The sequence below is a fragment of the Castanea sativa genome, chromosome 5 (genome assembly GCF_040712315.1).
Source record: "Castanea sativa cultivar Marrone di Chiusa Pesio chromosome 5, ASM4071231v1".
Taxonomy (NCBI): Eukaryota; Viridiplantae; Streptophyta; class Magnoliopsida; order Fagales; family Fagaceae; genus Castanea; species Castanea sativa.
Genome location: NC_134017.1, coordinates 32,109,772 through 32,120,895, shown reverse-complemented (window position 1 = coordinate 32,120,895; position 11,124 = coordinate 32,109,772).

Below are 11,124 nucleotides of genomic sequence, written 5' to 3'. Positions count from 1 at the left end.
ATAGGATGGATGGGAAATAATGGAAAAAAAAAAAAAAAAGAGTTTGTGTGTTGTTTGGTAAGGAGGGGGGAAAGAAATTTTTTGGGTGGGGCCCAAGAATTTTCCACATAGGCCAACACAAAATTTGTCTCTCCAAAATGGAGAGAAAAAAAGCAAGAAAAGCTTGTTGCTTGTCCAATCACCATATTGCCCCAAATTAAGTCTCATTTACACTCTTCCAGCATGTGAAATACATCTGATATCTCTTCTCTTTTGTTTCTTTTGCACAACCATAGCCACAACCACAACCACGTGAAACAATCAAAGTGTCAAACAACATGTGCAGCTCTAGTTTTGTTCTTTCTTTGCCAGTTCTTTTTTTTTTTTTTTTTTTTGAGCCACTAATATATCATATATAATATATTATATTATATATAATAATAAAGAAAAATAATATAATGATTAAAAATAATAATAATAAATATATTACATTACATATAATGTTATTTTATTAATTTTAATTATTAATAGTCAATATTTTCTTCTTCTTTAATGAGTACAAAAAAATTATATTTTACATATTATGCACTAAGGATATAATAGTAAATTTATATAAACTACATATTCTATCCTCCTACTTTTCTCCACAACCAAATAAAAAAGATTTCTATCTCTCCACTTTTCCATCTCTCCAACCAAACACAGATTGAGGGAAAACTAAAACTTTTTAATTCTCCCACTTTTCTATCCTCCTACCATTTTCTATCATTCCACTTTTTCATCATCCCAACAAAACTGACCCTTTGGATTTAAGATTTATAATGGTACTTTCTTTCTTTTTCATCTCTCTATTTCGCTCGAAATTAGACCCAAAGGTCTCAAGCTCCTCCTCTCTCAGATCGGTCTCTCTCTCATATTAATGTCTCTCTCAAATCGGTGGGTCGCTTTCAATTAAATAGTGATTGCTAGGTTTTGCTCTCAATGGGTTTTGGTGTTTTGGATTTGAGATGTTTTGGTGTTTTGGAGATGGCTGGATTTTGATCTCAATGGGTTTTGATGTTTGGTTGCTAAGAAAATGCAAGAAAAGAAACAAAAATTTTAATTTTAATTTTATGGCTGCCAAACATGTTCTTTGAGGAAGAACATGAAGAACATGTTCTTCCAACAAGATAATGAAAAGAAAAACAAAACTTTTTTTTTGTTTTTTTTTTAAAAAATAGTTTAGAATGACGGTTGAGACTCAAATGAAATGCATTTTTCATTTTATGGACTACAAGCAGTAAAATAGAAAAGTATGGATCAAAATAGAAATAAGTCCAAAATATATAGACTGAAAGTGCATTTACACCAAAATTTTTAACCTAAAACCCATGAATCCTAAGACTTTAAAAACCACTAAATCAACTTGCTAATGTATCAAGAATTTTTGACATATTCTCACTCAAAGCCACATAAACCTTGCTACGGTTGTTTTGTCCCAAATCATCACTCCAACACCCGTATGACCTTGACTATTGAAACATAAACCATCACTTTTATGTGGCTTCATAAAAATAATAAATAGTATAAGTATTGATCTAAGGTCAAATGTCATAAAATAATACCAACATTTCTGAATAACACATACATGAATAAAATAATTCTTCCAATATTTTATGATTTATCAGGACATCATGCATTTTCACTCAACATTATTTACTTTCATTCAATGACAAACAATTTCAAACAGGACATAAAATCAAAGTTATCAATAATCCTGAAAGGTGAACATGATCATAATTATTATTTACAAAAATGAATACACAAAATAAGCACTTGACTAGTTAGTCAAGAAATATTATACAATCATGTGTCAGATGGGTGAAATTTGGAGGAATTTTTCTTGAGAAAGTGGAGGAAAAAAATTAAAAATATACTTGTTTATTTTTATTTTTTTGCTGATTGTAGACATGTTAAAGTGCTAAGGTTTATCCAATTTTTTTTTTTTTTAAACAAGGTAGAAAGTGGAGTATAATCTTTTTTTTTTAACATAATAGCAAATTTATATAAACTACATTTTCTATCCTTCTACTTTTCTCCACAACCAAACAAAAAAGATTTTTATCCCTCCACTTTTCCATCTCTCCAACCAAACACACATTGAAGGAAAATCAAATCTTTTCAATCCTCCCACTTCTCTATCCTTCTACCATTTTTTATCCTTCCATTTTTCCATCCTCCCAATCAAACAGACCCTTTGGATTTGAGATTTATAATGGTGCTTTCTTTCTTTCTTTGACCAACCCACTCTCTCTATCTCTCTATTTCGCTCGAAATCAGACCCAAATGTCTTAAGCTCCTCCTCTCTCAAATCAGTCTCTATCTCAAATCAATGTTACTCTCAAATTGGTGGGTCTCTTTCAATCAAATGGTGTTGCTGGGTTTTGATCTCAATGGGTTTTGGTGTTTTGGATTTGAGGTGTTTTGGTGATGTCTGGGTTTTGGTCTCAATGGGTTTTGATGTTTGGTTGCTAAGAAAATGCAAGAAAAGAAACAAAAATTTTAATTTTAATTTTATGGCTGTGAAACATGTTCTTTGGAGACGAACATGAAGAACACATTCTTCCAACAAGATATATAATGAAAAGAAAAAATAATATGTATTTTTTTAAAATAGTTTAGAACTTGTTTTTTTTATGGTTTTATCTGATGTCGCATTTTTTAAAATTAAAATGCTGACATGACATTTTTAAAATGTTGAATACAAAATTTTTTAATATTATTATAATGATCACGTCAGCATTTAGTGTGCCAACAGTGTACTCTGTCTGCTAAGTAAGTAATTTCCATTGGTGAGTTGACAGTAAGGATCAAATGAAACGCATTTTTCATTTTATGGAATAAAAGCAATAAGATAGAAAAGTATGGACCAAAATAGAAATGAGCCCAAAATATATGGATTGAAAGTGCATTTAGGCCAAAAATTTTAACGTAAAACCCATGAATCCCAAGACTTTAAAAACCAGTAAATCAACTTGCTAATGTATCAAGAATTTTTGACATATTCTCACTCAAAGCCACATAAACCTTGCTACAATTGTTTTTTCCCAAATCATCACTTTTACACCCGTATGACCTTGACTCTTGACACATAAACCATCACTTTTATGTGGCTTCCTAAAAATAATAAATAGTATAATTATTGATCTAAGGTCAAATGTCATAAAATAATACCTAAGATTTTTGAATGACACATACAAGAATAAAATAATTCTTTCAATAGTTTATGATTTATCAGGACATCATGCATATTCACTCAACATTATTTACTTTCATTCAATGACAAACTGTGAGGACGAAAAACTCATAAAATCAACTTCCAAACGTTACTGCTGCTTTATTCATTTAAGAGTCCTCATACAATACATTTGGTAGAGAGGGTTCAACAACAAAAAACCCTCATTCGTAGTCTCTTGATTCCTATTTATACTATTCTCTGTTTTCATCGTAGCCTTACACCTTGCAATCTGCGGTCCTTTTCCCGTGACACTTGTCCGTCGGCAATGGAACAAGATTCCACTTTGCATCCCGCACTGTTCAGGTCATGTCCACATTAATGCGACGGATAGAGGTGATGCTCGCTAATTAATGCGGCCAGAATGGTTGTAGCCAAGCATTTAATGCAACCTTCCAAATCAGCCTAATACATCCAGATATTTGTAACATGTCCCTTATGTAGTTATCGTCCACGCCACCTCATCTTCGGGCACACCCGGAGAGACCTCATCTTTCATTCTAAATGTTGGCCTTTCTTTCTTCGGGTCCTCGGGTTCTTAGGTCCTCGGGTCCTCACAACAAACAATTTCAAACAGGACATATAATCAAAGTTATCAATAATCCTGAAAGGTGAACATGATCATGATTATTATTTACAAAAATGAATACACAAAATAAGCACTTGACTAGGTAATCAAGAAATATTAAATTCAGAGTATAATTATGTTTGAAGCTCCTCTTGAAGACTTGAACCCCGATTCTTATCCCCCACACCCCACAAGCACTTATACTTGTGAAGTGATCATCGCACTAAAAATGTGCGGTAGTTAATACAAAAGAATTAACTATATTATTATGGAAAGAATTTCCTTGCAATTAATGCTCATGCATGCATGTATGATTTGCTTAATTACATAATGGACAAAGTTTAGCTACAATATTGATTGTAGTGTTAGGTTACAACCTTACTTAATGTTTTCTTATTGAAGGTGAATTTTGACAAATCCACTGTTAGATAACACCTTTTACTTATATCCTCCGTACTTGCAAAATCTTTAGAAAATTAAAGATCAATAGTTATGTCATCAATAAATTGTTTAAATTGCAAGTTTTTGTAGTTTAAAGTTATGCATAAAATATAAGTTTATAGATCATATAGTAAATAATAACCAATTGACACAAAATTTGACATGTGTATTATGAGCATAAAAAATATACAATTTAAAGGTTAGATTTTCAAAATATGTAATAATATTTATTTTATTGAGTAAAGTTATAGTCTTAGGCGATAACTAATTTTGTAGCTAAACTTTGTCCTTACATAATAATATAATTTATATATAAAATCTATATATATATATATATATATTATATAACTAAAGCCTTTGCTGGCACCACAATTTTGAAGGAAAAATTTTGGTTTTGTATCTCATACAAAACACATAGCGAAAGCAACAAACAATGATCTATTTCATTCATGATTGATAACGTGCACTATGTAAATTTCAGAATTTAAGAACAAGATGGCGTACCTTGGTGTGGAGAAATTCAAAACAAAGATTAGAAGCACTTGGGAACACTTTTAATCTTCACTTCAATTCCACTTTACGCCCAAGATGTGTGGTCTCTCAATCAGTTTTTCAAATGGAGAATGAAAGTGTGTCTCACACTCTCTCACACACCGTTTCTTATTTTTTCTTTTTTCTTTTCACTAATCAAAATTCTGTATGTTTCTCCCTTTATAACTAACTAATTATCTAATTGGGCTGGCCTATTGGGCCTTTCCAATTGGGCTTTAGTGTGTGGCTTGGAGTGGGACCAAAAGGGACCAATAAGACACTAGCTCTAATGGGCCTTGGGCTTTTCCGTCAACTCTTGACAAGTCCAAAGTTACCATTAATTATATTTAATACCACTATATAAATATAATTGCACTCTAAGCCTTATTAACAAATTATATCCCAAGACTTTATTATACACGTACCCTTCATAAAATATTCGTAGTAACACAAAGTCATAAATATAGACTGCCACTTTGTAAATTACTATATCTTATCCTTAAGTACCCGGTTTAATCCTTTAAAGTTATTCATTATATATTTATGAAATCCAATTTTATAAATATATACTTTAGTAATTTCTTACTAAAGTGGTTAGGTCTAACTCTCTGAATAACTGAACCCATTAAACTTATCTCAAGGGAATATTTTATATCTTCGTCAAGAGACTATGATTCCATCTTGAGAATATATGTTCCATCAATACTAAATGTGGCTGCCCAACATACTGAGGTTTTGACCGTCACTTTAGATCTCACTCCTGATACATCAAAGCTACCTACACCTCATGATCAGGTTCATTATTCTCTCAGGATTAAGAGTTCATGCAAATTGAAGTCGTGAGATTTATTATTCATTTGATAGTCGTTAGGAGAATAATAAATCTCACAGCGGTTCTGTTCAATATGTCTTAACTCTTAAAACATATTAACATATCAACTAGAAGTCTCCACTTCCATGATCAAGACAAATCATCTTAGTTGATACGTTATAGTCTTCGCAGATGAAATGCCTAATTTCATTACCGACTACGAACTATAAATTCTGAGTTTACAAAGAACTTGTGATTTACATCTTCTGTGACTTTTCACATAAATCACATACAATGCATCTCATGGACTATATGATAATGTCTCATATTCATGTTACCATTATTTTAGATAATAATTAAATAACTTTATCAATCACAATATTAAATCATACATAATGTCATACATAATATCATACATAATATCATACAATAGGATTTAAGGGCACTAATCCTAACAAATTTTCCACGTCAGCAAAAAATCTCGATTTTATATTTCTAAAACTTGATACATAAACACAAACCCAAACTATTTCAAACTGTTTCTCATTTTTTGTCTCTCACTCAAATGCAAACACAACTTAGTCCACATTTTTAGAGCTCCTATGTTTTTACACATCAGCATCATTATAAAAATAAAATAAAAAAAAATATAAAAAAAAAACTATTTCTACCCCGAAATCCTCCACGGCACTAACCCCAAACCTAACACAGCCTCTTTTTATTTAACTTATAATCCTACATTTGGAGAGAGAAAAACAAAACCCTAAACCAGAAAATCTCAAAAAATTTCAGCAATTTAATTTGAGATTTTTTGATTTGTAGGTGGTTGCAAACCATTATGGAGCGAGCCAAGCTTCTTAGATAGCAACCTTACTCCAAGGCTAAAAGTAATAAAAAATTTCTACCTTTTTGTGTTTTTTATACATGTTAGCTTTTGTTGGGTATGAATTATGAAAGGAGTTTGGGCAGAATTTTTTTTTAATCGATTTTGCCAGCTCTGGCATATTGGAGTTTATTGCATCTGTAGTTTTTTTTTTTTCTCCTCACCACTAATTTGAAAAGGAAAGAAAATATTTTGGATATTTTTTTTGTTAGTTTATTTCTTTTTCATGATTTCAAATCATGTTGGGAATCACTTTTGCTATTGAATACCAGACATACTTCACCATTAATCTATTACAAATATATTTATATTTTAGCGTTCATATACAATGATGCTACGTGTACTCAAAGAAACTATAATAAATTATAATAAATAAAAAACTAACACATAAAAAAAATTGTAAACTTTGATTTATAATTTTTTTTATTTATTGTTGGTATGTAAACAAAAGGTCGGCTAAGAGGCATGAATTACATCTTTATAGATTTAAATTTTGATATAAATTATGAAATGTAATATGTTATTAGTAGCTCATTTTCAGCTTGAATTTAATACCTCACCCTTTATTTATTTTTTCTCATATATATGATCCATTTGCATTTTTACTCGATTAATGCTCTTTTTTGCCTTTCAATTAGTACTTCTTCTTTTTTGCATTCATATAATTCAAAATCTATTCTTTCCAAATTTCTCCCATTTGTGTGTGTGATGAAGGTTTGTTTTGTTTATTGGCTTAAAAGTGTCCAAAGGAATTTTTTTTTTTTTTTTAAATAGTTCTACTACTTAAGCCAGATGACTGAAGCAATCTTTACTCGATATTTGGTACATTTATTTGTCTTCACTCTCTAACCAAGTCATTTTATTCATATGAAAGTTGAGAGTTATCACTATTGGTGTTAGAGTTATGGATTTTGATCTTGGTTTTTTTTTTTCTTTTCCTTTTAAGTTTTAACTTTTATAAGTGAAAATTTGCAACTTTTGTTAGACTCTTCTGTGCATTGCATGGATTAGTATAATATAAATAATAATGTTCAAGAAAATTATGTGTACTTTCGGTGTACCATAAATACATATTCTCTCCTTTCACATAAATGGTGGGTCTCACCATGAATTTAATTAGTGAGATCCACATTTTTGTGAGAAGAGTGAGTACGCATTTATGGTACTCCGGGAGTACACAATAATTTTCCTAATGTTCATAGCTATTTTGCGTCATTTTAGGAAACTAATGTTATACAAATGTATTAGGATTAATGGTCAAATACATTTCAAACAAAATCATATATTATATTATACCATATGTTTTTGTTATAAAAAAAGAAGAAAAGAATTATATATGTTTTACACGTTTGGAGTAACATCCGTTAGAATTAAAACAATTTACACGCTCAACTATTGCAAATCTCAAATATACCCCTTCCGTCAACATCCTTTACAATTTTGCTTTTGCCATTAACTCGTCCATAAATGACATCATTTCTAACATAGTTTTTTTTTTTTTTTTTTTTTTTACCATATTTCTAAATGAGTTAACAGCAAAAATGTGATAGACCACAAAGGAGAGGGACATAGATGTTTTATTATAGTTAAGGAGTTAAAGTATAAGTTTTGAAAGTCGAGTGATCAATTTATAAGTTATCACAAATATGCTAAGTAAAGTACATTTTAGCCTCTCTTCTTCTTCTTTTTTTTTTGTTTTCCTTCATAATTAACATAGGTTGCTCTAAATGAAATTACTAAAGTTTTGAGAAATTTAAAACACACTTCTCCGATTAAAATATTGATATTAAAAGTTGTATAATTTTGAGGATTTTTTTAATTATTTAATCATTTATTAAAGTTTTCATTTTAATAATAAAAACTAGATATTACACGTTGTACTTATATTATGTGAATCAAGGTAATATTGCCTGTCATTCAACATGCTTTTGCAATGTGATGTAATTGTGGGGAGTAAAAGAACCCAAATGGGCATATGGGCCTTTGGACTGTAGCATGAAGGGCCGACCTGCTTCAAAATTGAACTCTACGAATTGGCCAATACGCCGAGGGTCGAGGATACAGCCAAGGGAGAGTTTCACCCCGGACAGATCCAAGAGAACTCAAGATTTCATTATAAAGGTCAAGGCACAACTCTGGAAAGACTAGTGGTTAAAAGGGGACATCCTGAATCTTCTAGATGCACCAGTATTAAAGAAAATATCAAGAGTAAAAGCTGCCACCTCCGCATTAAAGGCTCTGCACCTACCTCCCTGGCCGCATTAATGGGGAGGTGACCCCTGAACAGTGAGGTGGAAACTTCTAGTCACTGTTCAAAAAGTATCAGGGAAGGAAGTATAAAAGGGGGGTAAAGGCCAAAGAAAAGAGGAAGAAGAAACGAAGAAAGAAATTAAGAAATTGTAATCTTGAAGGAAGAAAGAGAAATAATAAAGAAGTAGTCCTCGGCTCGAGTCCGAGGAGATCCATTTGTCATTATCGTTCGTTATTTACTTGTGTTTGTTTATAAAAGCCTGTTATCAAGCTCCCAGTATTTCTAACCTAGGTTTCAAGCCCACACTCTACAAATTTTATTGTTTAAGGCTCATTGGGCCTGAGCCCGTGATTGTCTTTGGGTCCAGGTGCAATTGTGCACTTACAGTAATATAGATATATTTCTAAGTAAAATTCTATTACAAAAACTTCAAGAAATTTAACATATTACTCAAATTAAAACTCAATTACCAAAGATTTCAAGAAATTTAAAAGTATTTTTATTGTAAATTATTTTAATAATGTATAATAATTCCCATAAAAAAAATAATGTGTAATAAATTTTTATCTTGATAAAAACTTGGTCTTATTTGATATGAATTGGCCCAATAACTTGAATCAATTTCTGCTCTATTATTTTTGCTATCTATTTCATTATATCATCTTAACAAAAAAAAAAAATCTATTTCATTGTAAATTTTCAATTATATTATTGGATTTTTTTTAATAAATCCATGTATGGTATAATAATAATTTGAATGCAGGAAAGCGATGATTCAAAAAAAAAAAAAAAAAAAGATGCAGGAAAGCTATAATGATTGTATAGGGGTGCTACGAAGAATAAGTTGCGGTATAAATGTTGTGGTCATAGGAAAATATTGTTGTGTGCCTCCATAAAAAAAAATATAGACAATAAATACTGTGTGCCTTTACGGGGTGGATGAATTGGATATTTTTCAATCCAACTACGCACGAAAAAGTAAAAACGGGTTAGATCATGGTTCACAAATTTGAGACCTAAAAAGAAAGTAGGGATGTAATGAGTGACGTAAAACCAATAATTGGAGGGATTTCGTGAATGGTGAGCACAACAATCGGCTGGTCCTCTCATACATATTTTCTTAAAATAAACTGTTATCTATTACTTAAAAACACCTATTAACATGACCCAAAATATAAATACTGTGACTTGGTAATCGTTGTCGTATGTAAAGCCTGGCCGGTGTAGTGTCAAGTGTGCAGTTTGCACGTACTGAAAGAAAGACTTTGAACCATTGAGCTTCCTTTGGTAGACTAAAATAAATATTAATTGTACTCACCGGGGTTGGTAGTGGGCCTCCAGTTTTGACCCATCATTGGATTTGGATTTTCTTCATTTTTTTATATATTATTTTGAATGTTACATCTTTGTTGTTGCACCTACCAAATGTGTCCCAAATCTCATCAATCTTGAACTAGCCACTCATGATCATCCACAGGTGAAGAAGTAACAATGAAATTGTAAGATTGAAAAAATAAATTTGTTAATCACTAGAACATGGCCTTTTGACTTTTTTTTTTCTTTTTTCTTTTTTTGATTCCATATGTGACCCATGTTGTCACTTCAACTTAAAACAGGTTAAAAACCAAACCCAATTTGGAGAACATAAAAAAGCAATGATTCGGCCAAAAGTTTGAGATTAAAATATAGGTGCTCCTTAGTTGTATGAGTATTTTGACCTTGCAAGGTAAACCATCAACCTCTTCTTCTGTTTTTTTAAGAAATACAAATACTTCATCTGGAAACACCCTAGACATTATATATCAAAGTATTGAATCAACTCAAAATAATAATAATAATAATAATCTAGACTTTGATGGCTTTACTTACCCAACAATGAAAAAGGGAAGAAGAATGAGCATGGTGATAGTGACGCGTTTCCAATCATGACTTAATCATGACATTGGTTGGTGAGGCTCCAAGCCCTCAAAATTTCAATTAGTTTTTTATTACATTTTACTAACTGAAGTCTGGAGACTACGATTTGATTTGATTTCTCTAAATTATTAGATACAATAATATATGCACCTGAATTGAACCTACTTCGTTTACATATTTGAATGCCTAATTTGTCAAGATCTTTAATACTCATAGGTTCATTATCTTAAACACAATTTTTTTTAGGAAAAATTGAGAACACATAATTAAGAAGTCAAAGGCTACTTTGCTTATTTATTTTTCCTTTTTCTGGTAGGAAGATATCCATACCAATTGGTGGAGACTACTCTACCAAGATTTTTCCAAACTTGCAAGCTAACTCAAAAAATTGAGAAATGGATCCTTTATCAGAATAGGTTATGTTTGAGGTCAGATACTCCTGCCTTCATTCAACTTAGAAACTTGGCAC